The sequence below is a fragment of the Mesoplodon mirus genome (assembly GCF_964341445.2).
Source record: "Mesoplodon mirus genome assembly, chromosome: 5".
NCBI classification, from domain to species: domain Eukaryota; kingdom Metazoa; phylum Chordata; class Mammalia; order Artiodactyla; family Ziphiidae; genus Mesoplodon; species Mesoplodon mirus.
In genome coordinates, this window is record NC_138980.1 from 162,354,932 (window position 1) to 162,371,282 (window position 16,351).

At 32.8% G+C, this 16,351-nt stretch overlaps 1 protein-coding gene across 1 annotated transcript in view; it reads left to right on the forward strand.

Annotated features, from left to right (window-relative positions):
• Window positions 1-16,351, forward strand: part of CDH9 (cadherin 9) — a gene marked incomplete at both ends in the record, with an annotated part of 88,212 nt that overhangs the window by 424 nt on the left and 71,437 nt on the right. The window lies entirely within an intron of this gene.

Genomic DNA, 16,351 nt, shown 5'->3' on the forward strand with positions numbered 1-16,351 from the left:
AAGCCTCAAAATAAAATAACTAATATGTGGACTTAATTCCTTATTAATCAGCTAGATATGATTTAATATGCGTGTGCATCTAAATGATTAAAAGAACTTTTTTTGAAATTTAAAGTTATGGGTAAATAATAACTCAGTGTGTTATATGAAGCAAAGCAAAATGCAATTGCAATATACCAAAAGTTAATAAAATGTATTGGTCTCTGCTGATGAATAATTTATCAAAAAAGTTAAATTAAAATGTCATTAAGATATCTTAACTCCAAATTTCTGATATTTTCTAGGATTGTGGAGGGAGCTGGGTCTGTAGGTAGGAAGTGCTAGTAAAAAAATTAAAAATTGCACGTGGATAAATTCAAGGTGGTGGGGTTGCATATGGCAAGAAGAAAGAAATACTAATACACATGCACACACACACGCACACATCTACACAAACGTTAGTCTAATGGGATGAAGTTAGACCACTACTATGAAACGCCCAAACATGCTGAGATTTTTTACACACAGCATGAGATGTGAATCTGTGTTAAAACCTCTTGTACAAATTCACTGTGGGTGGAGCACAAATCTGGGATGATCACTTTGCTTTCAGTGTCAGGGTGTACCAAAAGACCAAGAGGAAGAATTATGAGGATTTTTTATAAGGAAATACTGTAGAATATTTTATGTCATTTCAGATGTTTGCAATATAAGAGAGAAAGGTCAGAAGTGTTGAAATTAAGAGCAACTTTTGTTTTCACAATAATGCAAACTGAAGTTTACTAATTCTCTTTTCTATAATAAGGGATACCCTTGGTTCTTACTCAGGAAGATTACAAAGTAATAACAATTGCCATGTAGTTTCACAGTAATTTGAACAGACACATGTGACTGAATTACTTGGGCAGAATAGTAATACTGCTCAAGAAAAGATTTAAATTTAACAAGAATCATAGCAAAGTCTCCTACTATTCTGTTAGAGAAACTTCATATGCAATTGATTTTTTACACATTAGATCTAGATCTTGAAAAATCCATAGCTATCATGGATTAATAATCAATTGCTCACATGTCTATAATTATTGAGAACTGAGCAGATTTAAGTATTTTAATACCTTGTTGTTAAAACATATTTATTGCATGAAGAGATAGATTTAGAGATAGTATTTATTATTTCTAAAGGAAACAGTATTCATATAATAATTCTGAAATATCAACTTAATTGACCAATACATTTTAGTTAAAAGATATGTATTTTTGAAAAATTATCTGGTCACTCCGCGCATCATGTGGGATCTTAGTTCCCTGACCAGGGATCAAACCCGCGTCCCCTGCTTTGGAAGCACAGAATCTTAACCACTAGACCACGAGGGAAGATCCAGAGATATGTATTTGTACTTGATTTGCTAAGTGCAATTGTCAAACTGCCTATAAATAGTCACCATCTAAATTCAATAAGGTATCTTTTTTACAGAATTAGCTCTCATTTTTTCATAGTTTTAATTCCAAAACGTTTACTATTCCATAGCTGAAATTATCTAAAGTATAATCATAGAATTCTGACTGGAAGAGAATTCTAGCATTCATGAAACTCTTGGTTACAACTGGATAGTACTGGTGTAGGTGTTAACTAAAATGATGAGAAACAGAAACACCAGCTGCCAAATCATTAGGAGTCTGGTTTATATTTGATTGAGTATCAAACGGTGGGATGACTCTCTCTCTTGCAATTTTATATGTTGATGTGTGCACTAAGTATGGATATTTTTCCCAAGCATATATAAAATGATGTTCTTGGATAGGCGATTTTCTCTTAGGCTTTTAGAGTATGGCAGTATGATTTGTACAGAGACAGAAATAAAGTCTGAAATTTCCTGAAGGATATTTAATAAATTTTTATAGCACATTATAGTGTTTTACAGAATCTAAATAAATGATCTTTATAAAGGTTTTAGAATGTCATTACTTATGGTGCAGTACATGTACCAGCTGCTTCTGATATATGGGCACATTGTATCCCAAAACGCTCTTTACAGTTTCATTGTTTAAAACTAAGAACATATAAGAAAAATATTAAGCATTAAGGCTAGGTGCTCAGGACAGTCTACAAAAGCTTATTTCATACTGAATTCTACAAAATCTACTTTTACAGTAGAGTGCTATCATTTCATTCTTACTTCCAATCCCCTCACTGCCAGTACTGTAATACCACATCTCTGCACCACTGCATCAGCACACTAAATATAGTCTTTTCACTTGACTTTATTTAATTTTTAATTCTCAAAAATATATTACACAGTTTCTTGAATGATATCAATCTCTTGGACAAAATGTATATAGAAAAATAACCTAAATTTACTTAGGTAGATTTCAGTGTTCAGTATCATTGTGTATTCCTGCCTATGTTCTATATTCCCATAATTAGGTAGCCTTGGCTCCTAAAAAAGTGAAAGCTTTCCTTTTCCAAATACTTGACCTCTATCTGATCATGTTCACAGGCACTTTACCACAGAGTATCTAACATCCTTTTCCATAATCTCATCTCTTCTCTGCTTTAAGTCCTACATCAAGTACATCCTCCTACATAAAGCCCATCTTCATTCTCCCCAGCTAGAATTTCCTGTCAAAGTTATGAAATTATCTATCAAAACCTTATTTATGGCACAATTTTAATTATCTTGGTCCAGTAATTTATCTCCTAGAATCTGTGACATTTGGGATTTGAATTAGTGTTAGATTTAAGGGGTTTTTTCTTACTTTCTCAAAATATTTGACATATTTACTCAAAATTAATATTTAGTTGATATCTCAATAGATCTTTACTGAGTATTTATTAATCTGGGTCCTGAGAGATCGACACTATAAAGCACAGAAAGAGAAAAATTAAAAGAAATATATTTCCTGTTCCTGACACATTACACCAAAGTTGATTCCCTTTCTATATTTCTGTTATACTCGAGGGTCCTAATTGTAACCAAGCCCCTCCCATTTTGCTCTAGGACCTCAAAACAGTACATACAGTTTAGAATCATTTCACTCCAAAATAACTACCACAAGTATTTAGAATTAAAAGTTAAATAAGTTTTTATGGAATTAGGAATTATAACTACTTCTAGAAAATTTTTCATTTAAAATATATTAGTGAGCATATTTTTTCTGGAATATAAGTAAAAAAAGTTCAAAAATATTAGAATGTGGTAGAAAATGTTTATTAGTATGACTCCCAATTATATGTGTGATTTTTCCTGATATCTTCTACCAATTTCGTTGCTTTTGAACTGTTTCTAATACTCCAACATTGTCTTCCTCTACTTCCAAACTTTCAGAGGATCAAATGCACACTTACATACTCATCAGTGTTAAAAAAAAAGAAGAAAACAAAAGAAAAAAGAAAGAAATAGAAGTAGTAGATTCTTCAGGAGGGTACAGGTAGAGTGATAGGGGAAAGTATTTAAGCACAAGCATCATTAATTATTATTAGTAGTAATAATTATCATTATAATAAAAGGAATTTGTGCTACTTATAAAAAAACAGGTCTAGAAAATTAAAAGTTAATTAAAAAATCAAAAATAACTACAAGCATACCACCGACAAGGTAAATTGTTTACATATTTCTACTTATTTACTAGCTATATTTTCTTAACATTCTTGATTTTCTATTGCTTATGAATATTTTATTTTGGCTTTCTCATTCAATGTTGTGTTTTTGGATATTGTTAAAATGTCAATATTAGCCATGTCATATTATGTCGTATACATAATCATAATCATTTAAAAAGTTTCCAAATGTTCTATTTAGACTGTCTGGTTTTATACATGCATGTGCACTTGCACACACACACACACACACACACACTCACATCTCTCTGTGATAAAAATTTTGTACCTGATAATTTTTAGTATGTTTTAAATTATCTTTAGGATGAATTGGGAGATTGGGATTGACATATATACACGAATACGTATAAAATGGATAACTAATAAGAACCTGCTCTATAAAAAAAATAAAATAGAATTCAAAAATTCAAAAAAAATTATCTTTATTTAGGATAAATTATTGAAAGTGAATTTCACAGAATCAAAGATATGAATGAGTTTAAAGTTCTGGATGTATATTAGTCAATTGCATTTCAGAAAATTTATATGACTTCTCTTTCAACTATAAAGGATATTTGTATGTTGGATATTTATTTGTAAGTTTATCACTGTATTTTAATGTGGATGTTAACCCTGTGCATTACTGTTCAATTAGCTTGAAAAACTGAACACCTACAATGTGGGACACTATGTTGAGTCCTAAAAATAAGATGAACTGGTCCTTATCTTTGAAATAGATAGAAATAGCTTATTGTAGGCAGGAAATTCTCTATCTACAATAAGCAAAATGCTATTATTGCTGGCCTGCTAGGAGAAAGACCCAATAGAAGTCTCAATTTAGGGGAAAGATGACACATTGTTTTTCTTATCCAGTGGACTGAATTCTTAATACCTAAACTTTCACCTAAACTGGATCATTCTCTAAATTAATAATGTTTGTTTATTTGCTAATTTAGGAACTGCCATATTTCCCTATTCTAGTGAACACAGACATTTTTACCAGATAATCACAAATATTCAAACTTTCCTCATGCAGATATTTTGTAATTTGTCCAAAATAAATCCTAATAACTCACATTAAGGGTCTTATAGCTATGATGGTGGTGTCCATGGGAAAGGCGTTAGAAAGTTATTCTAAAAATTGTCCAGCCTTCTTTACACTGATTTAAATCATAAAGTAATTGTGGTCACTCTAGATATGTTATTAAATTTATAATTAGTGGAATTTCCTCAGTAAATATTCTATTTCTCAGCCAGAATTTCCTAGTGACGTGATTGCTATAAATCATCATAGTTAGAACTATACATTAAAAATTAGAGGCAAAAACAAGGGTTCAAGGTTAATGAATACGTAACTTGGCAAATCTAAGGGGAAAGAGTCCTTATTCTCCTACAGTGGGAAGTGATATGTTTGTTATTTTGTGAAAGTTTCAACTCCCTCAGTACTTTCTAACAACAAAAGTTTTTTTTTTTAATTAAAACTCCATTCTCCCCCAGTGTATATTCTATTTTTCCTCTATGAATACAATCAAGACTTGTCGCTATTGTGTGTTATTGGTTTTAGAAAAAAACCTTCATTTTAAAAACTGTTTTGGGGCTTCCCTGGTGGCGCAGTGGTTGAGGGTCCGCCTGCCGATGCAGGGGACGTGTGTTCGTGCCCCGGTCTAGGAGGATCCCATAGGCAGCGGGGCGGCTGGGCCCGTGGGCCATGGCCGCTGAGCCTGCGCGTCCAGGGCCTGTGCTCCGCAATGGGAGAGGCCACAACAGTGAGAGGCCCGCGTACCGCAAAAAAAAAAAAAAAAAAAAAAAAAAAAAAAAACCTGTTTTGGTAAATGTGTCTTAATACTTAAAGAAAAATGCATATTGTTTAGTTACAGAGTATAGTATTCTGCAATCTTAGGTAAAGATGATGACGGTACTGTTCAGTTCTCTGTCATTACAATTTGTGTATCTCAATTTTCCAATTCTTACTGTTAGAAGAATATTAAACAGTTCCATTTAAAAAGTTCTCTTCTTACGTTTGTAGATTTTTTCATTTATTTCTATGCAAGTATTAGGTGCATGGCCAATTATCTTTTATGTTTCTGATTAATTGATGTTTCATTTTTATGAAACATCACCTTTATCTTTAATAATACTTGCTTGAAGTTTACTTTGCCTGATCCAAATTTATCCATGCCAACTCACTTATGTTTGTGTTTTTGTTTATCTTTTTCCATCCTTTTGTTTTCAGTCTTTCTGTGTAATTATAGTAAAAATGCAGCTCTTGTAAACAGCTCAGAGTTGGTTTATGCTTTTTTATCCAGTCTGATAATCTTTAACATTTAATTGGAATGTTAAGTCCATTCATATAAAATGCAATTATTAATATAGTCTGATAATCTTTAACATTTAATTGGAATGTTAGGTCCATTCATATAAAATGCAATTATTGATATACTTGGATTCGAGTCTGCCATTTTCTTATTTTCTTTTGTCCCATTTATTTTCATACCTTTGTTTCTGCTTTCCTACCATCTTTTTTGTTAATTGCATATTTTTAAATATCTGAATTTATGTCCATTATAATTCATCCTTAACCTATTATACTGTGAACTAAATTAATATTATTTTATAATTGTTTATAATATGTTTATAATTATTACAGTAATCTTTCAACAATATAATTTCTCTTGCCTGTAGGATTTCATTCTATTTTTGTCATATATTTTCCTTCTGTATATATTATAAAGTGCATCATACATTGCTAATGTTTATTATTTAGGCATTTTATTATTTATTTAAAAGTAAAAAATTAAAAAAATATATGTTATAAAAATGTTATATTACATGATTACCACTTCCAGTCATGCTTTTCATTCTGTCATGTAGATCTTAATTTCTGTATGCTATCATTTCCCTTCAAACTGAAGACTTCCTTTAGCATTACTTGTAGTGTGAGTTTGCTGGAAGCAAATTTTCTTAGCTCTTTTTAATCTGAAGATATCACTATTTGACTTTTAATTTTGAAAAAAATATTTTAAATAGTTATAAAATTATATACTGATTTGACAGTTTTTTTTTCTTCCTTTCAGCACTTTAAATTTTTGTTACATTGCATTGTGGATTCTATTACTTTTAATAAGTCAGTCATTATTCTTACCATTGTTGCTCTGTATATAATTAGTATTTGTCTCTGGTTGCTTTTAAAGTTCTGCCTATATCTTCGGCTCTCAATAGTTTGTCTTAGCAAGTACTTACTTTGATACCTAAATGTGTTTTATTAATCCTGCTTGGTATTCACTGTCCTTCTTAGACCAGCAGATCTTTTTGCACCAAATTTTAAAATGTACAATCATTTTATTTTTGTGGCCAGTTCTACAAAATTAATAAACAGCATGGACATGTAGATTTAAACCACTCAAACACCAGAATGACCAAGAGTAAAAAGACAGAAAATCCCAAGTGAATGTGATATGAACAAGCTGGAATTCTCATGAATTCAAGTTGAACTATGAATGCTAGAAACATTAAAGGAGACCAAAATGGAGAAATACAATATGCTTAGGGATTGGAAGATTAAAAAATAATCTAGGGCTTCCCTGGTGGCGCAGTGGTTGAGAGTCCACCTGCCAATGCAGGGGACACGGGTTCGTGCCCCGGTCCGGGAAGATCCCACATGCCGCGGAGCGGCTGGGCCCGTGAGCCATGGCCGTTGAGCCTGCGCGTCCAGAGCCTGTGCTCCGCAACGGGAGAGGCCACAACAGCGCGAGGCCCACGTACCGCAAAAAAAAAAAAAATAATAATAATAATCTAAAGATTAAATGCCATCATAATCAATATCCCCATGTATTTCTTTTAACTTTATTTTGAATTAATTTCAAACATTCTGAGGGTTGTTCAAATTGTACAAAGAACTATACAGCATTCAGCAAGATTTACCAATTATCAACATCTCACCCATTTTATTTTATCACTCTTTTTATTTATACAGATTTTATACTGTGGCGGAACCATTTCAGTTCTGTCATTACTTCTAGGTCTTGTCTGTTTCTGAGCTCTATAGGAGTAGTTGCAAATCCACAATAACTTGGCAAGATTGAACTCTAATTTCTGTTTCCTGCTGATGAAATTCACAACTCCTTAGCCTTCTTGCTGACATTTTCTACTAAGTTTCTTGGAGTCGGATATTGTGCATGTGAAGTTTAGACATCAACTTGGAGATGTTAATGGAGACTTGAGGGTTCCATTCTCTGTGACCCTCTCTTCCCTAAGATTGTGCTCTCCAGTTTCTATCTACCCTGGCAAACTCAAACTCCAATCAGTGTCTCCTCAACCCAGTAATACTGCTTCTTCCTGCTTGGGCTCTAATTATATGCTCCTAACTGTATCTGGAAAGTACCCTTAGAGGAAAAGTCTGGTAATGATATTAGGCCACAAAAATTTAACTCAAGGTCATAGGCTTTGCAACAAAACCACCTCCTTTGATTGGTGTTTCGTGTCATCAAGCAGTTTTGTCTGTCTGTATATCCTTTGTTTGGGTCATGCTTTCATAATTATTCTCAGTGGATATATCTGTCCAGTGAAATTACCTGTGAGGATAAAAACCTAAATGTCAAGATTGCTTTTGAGAAAACACATCATGATGTGACTATGCACATTTCATGAACCAGTAAGGCTTATTACAATATTGTAAGATTTTAAAATGTTTCAAATGTGCTAAGTCAAAATAAGCTCTATGTTTTCCCCAAAGGTATATTTATTATTTCTGTTTCATGGTTTATTATATCAGGTAGGACTTTCAGAGTGTTTTATATCATAAGAGGTAGTGAGAATTAGTTCCTTACTGTGATATGTGACTCTAAACAATACGATCCTTGGTATTTTAAGGTTCTCTGGCATGTTAAGAAACATGATGGTGCACTGTTTTCTTCCTGGCAAAGAACTCAGCCCTTCAAATGGAAATTTGCTGTGGCCATTTGTAAATGTTTTCTATTCACTTCTTGTCTGGACCAGCAAGCCTATTTTATTTAGAGTCACATTTCTGCTTTTCCATTCCTATCTCAAATGCCCACTGAGAACAATGATAGATGTCCCTTCTTTCCAGGGCAGTTTTGAACACCACCACTCAATCTACCAGTACATCAGTGAGAGCATGAGGGCAGAAGTCAGGTGTCACTAGTTAGCCTACCTCTTTTGAACTATCTACTCTTCTACTATGTACATAACAGGGTTATATAAAATAAACATAAAGAGCATTTCATAAAAATACTTCCATTATATCCATTCAGACTAGCTTATTCTTTGAAACTATAGATTTTCCCCCCTTGTTCAGTGTCTGGCATTTATTAGCACTCAATTCAATATTGAAAGTAATCTAGGTTTTTGAACACAGGAGTGTGATGTTATCATCACTATTATAATCAATGCACTGATTAAGCACAAGATAGAAATGAAAATGAACAGGCGGATGGCTTCCAAACTCATTGAACTGCTTTAATGGAGCTTTGCAAAAGGAAAGAAATATCACATGTCGTGATGTTTTACTTATTAATTTTCATAAGTACAAAACTCATTATTTTGCTCATTAAAGATGGCTTTTTTTTAACATCAAGACGTGATTTTAACAAAATGGAGCAGAAGAGGGAAAAACTGTCTTAAAATATATTATGCAAAATAAGTTGGTAAAATTGAGCCACATCAAATATAATAAACAATACATGTTACTTTGTTAATTTTCAATGAGATTTAAAATGATGCATTATAAACACTGTTTTAACCTTAAATTCATTCATGATATTAAAGCAGAAAATGAAATCACAGTACAAAAATGAAAGTCCATACAAAGAAATATTCATTAACACGTTTCTGAAGATATATTACAGTAGAGAGTTACACACTCAAATCAGTGAAACTTCTTGCTGTTGGTGTTGTTGTTAGAATTACTTTAAAAGCCTTGGTCATGGAAGGAGTTGAAACTGGATATTGTTTTACAGTTATATGTTTGTGATAAATTTAAACTCAGTCTCAAATGTATATCAATAGTTAATACGATTTGCACTGCTAATATTCAAGGAAAATTTGAAGTAAAGAATACAAGCTAAAATAGAGGTCATAAAGGTGACTACAAGCTGAAGGACAAAAGCAAGTGATGTAATTATGTAATCAGATATCTAGCAGGACTTCCCACGGGCTACACTGAACTTAGTAACTTAGGTTTTCCAATTTCTTAGGCCATTAACTGAAGTCATAGTATAGAACTAATATGGAAAGCACATTGAATAATTAATCTTAAAGCCCCATCTCATTATTAGGTATCACTTCAATGATAGATAAAAATATAAACATTTTTTAACTTAAAAAAAAATTTAACATCTTTATTGTAGTATAATTGCTTTACAATGTTGTGTTAGCCTCTGCTGTATAACAAAGTGAATCAGCTATATGTATACATATATCCCCATATCCCCTCCCTCTTGCTTCTCCCTCCCACCCTCCCTATCCTACCCCTCTGGGTGGTCATAAAGCACCGAGCTGATCCCCCTGTGCTATGTAGCTGTTTCCCACTAGCTATCTATTTTACATTTGGTAGTGTATATATGTCAAAGCTACTCTCTCACTTCGTCCCAGCTTACCCTTCCCCCTCCCCATGTCCTCAAGACCATTCTCTACGTCTGTGTCTTTATTCCTGTTCTGCCACTAGGTACATCAGAAACTTTTTTTTTTTTTAAGATTCCATATATATATATATATATATGTTAGCATACAGTATTTGTTTTTCTCTTTCTGACTTACTTCACTCTGTATGACAGACTCTAGGTCCATCCACCAAACTACAATTAACTCAAATTCATTTCTTTTTATGGCTGAGTAATATTCCATTGTATATATGTAACACATCTTCTTTATCCATTCATCTGTTGATGGACACCTAGGTTGCTTCCATGTCCTGGCAATTGTAAACTGAGCTGCAATGAACATTGTGTGACATGACTCTTTTTGAATTATGGTTTCCTCAGGGTATATGCCCAGTAGTGGGATTGCTGGGTCACATGGTAGTTCTATTTTTAGTTTTTCAAGGAGTCTCCATACTGTTCTCCAGGGTGGCTGTATCAATTCACATTCCCACTAACAGTGCAAGAGAGTTCCCTTTTCTCCACACCCTCTCCAGCATTTATTGTTTGTAGATTTTTTGATGATGGCCATTCTGACTGGTGTGAGGTGATACCTCACTGTAGTTTTGATTTGCCTTTCTCTAATGACTAGTGATGTTGAGCATCCTTTCATGTGTTTGTTGGCAATCTCTATATCTTCTTTGGAGAAATGTCTATTTAGGTCTTCAGCCCATTTTCAGATTGGGTTATTTTTTGATATTGAGCTGCATGAGCTGCTTGGATACTTGAGATTAACCCTTTGTCAGTTGCTTCATTTGCAAATATTTTCTCCCATTCTGAGGATTGTCTTTTCATCTTTTTTATGGCTTCCTTTTCTGTGCAAAAGCTTTTAAGTTTCATTAGGTCCTATTTATTTATTTCTGTTTTTATGTCCATTTCTCTAGGAGGTGGGTCAAAAAGGATCTTACTGTGTAATATGACAAAGAGTGTTCTTCCTATGTTTTCCTCTAAGAGTTTTATAGTGTCCAGTCTTACATTTAGGTCTTTAATCCATTTTGAGTTTATATTTGTATACAGTGTTAGAGAGTGTTCTAGTTTCATTCTTTTACATGTAGCTGTCCAGTTTTCCCAGCACCACTTACTGAAGAGACTGTCTTTTCTCCATTGTATATCCTTGCCTCCTTTGTCCTAGATAAGTTGACAATAGGTGCATGGGTTTATCTCTGGACTTTCTATCCTGTTCCACTGATCTATATTTCTGTGTTTGTGCCAGTACCATATTGTCTTGATTACTGTAGCTTTGTACTATAGTCTGAAGTCAGGGAGTTTGATTCCTCCAGCTCTGCTTTTTTCCCTCAATTTTGCTTTGGCTATTTGGGGTCTTTTGTGTCTCATACAAATTTTAAATTTTTTCCCTAGTTCTGTAAAAAATGCTACTGGTAATTTGATAGGGATTGCATTTAATCTGTAGATTGCTTTGGATAGTAGAGTCATTTTGACAGTATTGACTCTTCCAATCCAAGAACATGGTATATCCCTCCATCGGCTGTGTTACGTTTGATTTCTTTCATCAGTGTCTTATAGTTTTCTGAGTACAGGTCTTTTACCTCCTTAGGTAGATTTATTCCTAGGTATTTTATTCTTTTTGTTGCAGTAGTGAATGGGATTGTTTCCTTAATTTCTCTTTCTGATATTTTGTTGTTAGTGCATAGGAATGCAAGAGATTTCTGTGCATTAATTTTGTATCCTGCAACTTTACCAAATTCACTGATTAGCTCTAGCAGTTTTCTGGTGGCATCTTTAGGATTATGTATGTATAGTATCATGTCATCTGCAAACAGTGACAGTTTTACTTCTTTTCCAATTTGTACTCATTTTATTTCTTTTTCTTCTCTGATTGCTGTGGCTAGGATTTCCAAAACTATGTTGAATAATAGTAGTAAGAGTGGACATCTTTGTCTTGTTCCTGACCTTAGAGGAATGCTTTCAGTTTTTCACCATTGAGAATGATGTTTGCTGTGGGTTTGTCCTATATGGCCTTTATTATATTGATGTATGTTCCCTCTATGCACACTTTCTGGAGAGTTTTTATTATAAATGGGTGCTAAATTTTTTCAAAGGCTTTTTCTGCATCTATTAAGATGATCATATGGTTTTTATTCTTCAATTTGTTAATATGGTGTATCAAATTGATTGATTTGCATATGTTGAATAATCCTGGCATCCCTGGGATAAATCCCACTTGATCATGCTGTATGATTCTTTTAATGTGTTGCTGGATTCTGTTTGTTAGTATTTTGTTCAGAATTTTTGAATCTATGTTTTTCAGTGACATTGGTCTATAATTTTCTTTTTTTGTAATATCTATGTCTGGTTTGGGTATCAGGGTGATGGTGGCCTTGTGGAATGAGTTTGGGAGTTTTCCTTCCCCTGCAATTTTTTGGAAGAGTTTAAGAAGGATGTGTGTTAGCTCTTCTCTAAATGCTTGACAGAATTCACCTGTGAACCCATCAGGTCCTGGGCTTTTGTTTTTTGGAAGATTTTTAATCACAGTTTCAACTTCATTACTTGTGATTTGTCTGTTCATATTTTCTTTCTTCCTGGTTCAGTCTTGGAAAGTTATACGTTTCTAATAATTTGTCCATTTCTCTCAGGTTGTCCAATTTATTGGCATAGAGTTTCTTGTAGTAGTCTCTTATGATACTTTGTATTTCTGCAGTGTCTGCTGTAATTTTTCATGTTTCATTTCTAATTTTATTGATTTGAGTCCTCTTCCTCTTTTTCTAGATGAGTCTGACTAAAGGTTTATCAATCATTTTTATCTTCTCAAATAACCAGCTTTTAGTTTTATTGATCTTTGCTATTGTTTGTTTCTATTTCATTTATTTCTGCTCTGATCTTTATGATTTCTTTCCTGCTACTAACTTTGGGTTTTGTTTGTTCTTCTTTCTCTAGTTCCTTTAGGTGTAAGGTTAGATTGTTTATTTGAGATGCTTCTTGTTTCTTGAGGTTGGATTGTATTGCTATAAACTTCCCTCTTAGAACTGCTTTTCCTGCATCCCATAGGTTTTGTATCATCATGTTTTCATTGTCATTTGTCTCTATTTTTTGATTTCCTCTTTGATTTCTTCAGTGATGTCTTGATTATTTAGTAATGTATTGTTTAGCCTCCATGTGTTTGTGTTTTTTACATTTTTTCCCTGTAATTCATTTCTAATCTCATAGGATTGTGGTTGGAAAAGATGCTTGATATGATTTCAGTTTTCTTAAATTTACAGAGGCTTAATTTGTGACCCAAGATGTGATCTATCCTGGAGAATATTCCATGTGCACTTGTGAACAAAGTGTAATCTGCTGTTTTCAGATGGAATGTCCTATAAATATCAATTCAATCTATCTGGTCTATTGTGCCATTTAAAGCTTGTGTTTCCGTATTAATTTTCTGTCTGGATGATCTGTTTGTCCATTGGTGTAAGTGAGGTGTTAAAGTCCCCCACTGTTATTGTGTTACTGTTGATTTCCTCTTTTATAGCTGTTAGCATTTGCCTTATGTAGTGTGGTGTTTCTGTTGGGTGCATATATATTTATAATTGTTATATCTTCTTCTTGGGTCAATCCCTTGATAATTATTTCGTGTCCTTCCTTGTCCCTTGTAACATTCTTTATTTAAAGTCTATTTTATCTGATATGAGAATTGCTACTCCAGCTTTCTTTTGATTTCCATTTGCATGGAACATATTTTTCCATCCCCTCACTTTCAGTCTGTGTGTGTCCCTAGGTCTGAAGTGGGTCTATTGTAGACAGCATATATATGGTTCTTGTTTTTGTATCCATTTAGTGAGCCTGTGTCTTTTGGAAGGAACATTTAATCCATTCACATTTAAGGTAATTATCGATATGTATGTTCCTATTACAATTTTCTTAATTGTTTTGGGTTTGTTTTTGTAGATCTTTTCCTTCTCTTGTGTATCCTACCTAGAAAAGTTGCTTTAGCATTTGTTGTACAGCTCGTTTGTTGGGGCTGAATTCTTTTAGCTTTTGCTTGTCTGTAAAGCTTTGATTTCTCCATCAAATCTGAATGAGATTACAATTCTTTTAAAACTGTTAACAGTTGAATATTCACTATTATTCACAGCATAATCACACTATATTTAAAGTGCCATTTAACCCCCATCTCTCCACAGTTTATTTATCCTCTCCAATCAATTCTCTGACTATTAAATCTTGTTCAATTTAAAAGGTCTACATTTAATATCACTCTTTATGATTCATTTACCCATCTGCCAGGCAGCAGTTGCTGTTTCCCCTGTGATGTTACTGTATATTTTACAGGGTTTTTAAATGTTCTTATCACACAGTTGTATCTCTCTGTGTGTGTATGCAGTTGTGTGCATGCTGTGAATTAAAACAAAAACAAAGTCATTTTCAAATTCAATGCCCCTAGTACAGTGCAGGCATATACACACACACACATGAGAGCAATAAGAATAGCTTTCTTTTAAGGAGATTAAACTTTGCAAGCAAATATTCTAAGACAAATACTGTTGTTAAAGTACATTTCAACCATGTAATTGATTTTACCAACATATACGAATACTATGATACATGATAATGATTCACTCTAAACTCCCTTCTTTTTGACTTGCAGGTTTTTATTTTTAATGAATTTTGTGCATTGAGATCGCAATGGATAATACTATTTAAAGTGGTTCCTACTAAACAGTTATTTCTCTAAAGTTGGAATAAAATAGTGAGAGTGATAATACATTGCCATAGTTAACACTCCCCAGAGTATAAAAATTGACTTTTTTAAATGATGTGTTCAAGGCTATAACCTTCGTTTCTATTCTATGAGATATAATATGACTGATAAATGAATCCTAATTTTCTATCATGTCATTTCACTCCTTGTAATATGTGCTTCATCTTGACCATTTTTATGGTGAACAATGCTGGAATCACACAGTACACACTGTCTTTTCTGACTTTTGGTCAAAGCTAGAAACAGAGGCTCCCTTTTTTAGCTTTGCATAAAGCTGAAAAGAAGCAGAGTTGGCATTTATGTTACAAGGAATTTCATAGAATAAAAGGTAGCTGAAATGTGTGAATTGTGATAAGAATGGCCTCTTCTGTGTCAGAAGCCTTTTTGAGCTTTTTACTGCTAACATTCTTTTCCTCACTATGGATCAGAAAAGTTAGAGGAAATGAAAGTTTATGTTGGTATTCAGTTTGAATTATATGTGAAGATCCCAGGACAGTTCTTACTGTATTCACAGTAGACATTTGAATCACTGTAGGACTTGCAACATTTATGAGAAATAACATCTTATTTATATGCTTACTAGTATACAAGACAAGGTCAAATTTGAAAAGTGAGTTTTTTTTCTCAAATAAATAAGATCTAGTCTATGTAAATATATGGAAAAATTCAGTGAAGGCAGAGAAATGAAGATTACTAATGAAAAACCTTCAAGGTATACTCAATTATTCTGTCATACTTCTTTGGATTTTAATGATTTAGTTATTTTCTATGTTTATTTTAGCTAAGTAAATATGACATAACTTGAAAAGTGAAGCTTGGTCATAAATATCCAAGCAACACAATATTGGGAAGATCATTTATATGACATGTGGAACCATGTATATCATGTATGTGTATATATATTGATAGAGTGAGTTTGTATTTTCTCATATATTTCTAAGTTTAGGTAATTTGTTAGAAAAACTATAAATAAATCTATAAAGGTTATTCTTTACAGTAAAATAATGTGCCATATAGTCACTCACCTGGCTACTTGAAAAAGTTTAACTGATTACACAGAAGAGTAATTTAAAGTCAGTAACTATATAATTTCAATTATATGTATAAAGAAAAAGTTAATGACTATTTAATTTTGTGACATTTCCATAAAAACAAAAACCTGACATCTCTCAAAATATTAGAATTCAGGATTTACTACTATATTTTAAACATTCATTTTCATTTAAAAATTCAAAGTGTCATTAAAAATGCTCAAGAACTTAAAATTGCTTTTGTTATGAAGAAAGTTTTAGACCCATGACTTACCTTGAAAAAGATATATATATATATAACTTTACATATATAAATTTTTAACCCACCCATCAGTAGAAGAAAAATAAAAATCTAGAATTGTTGATGTCAGTTAGCAATAAAACAAGA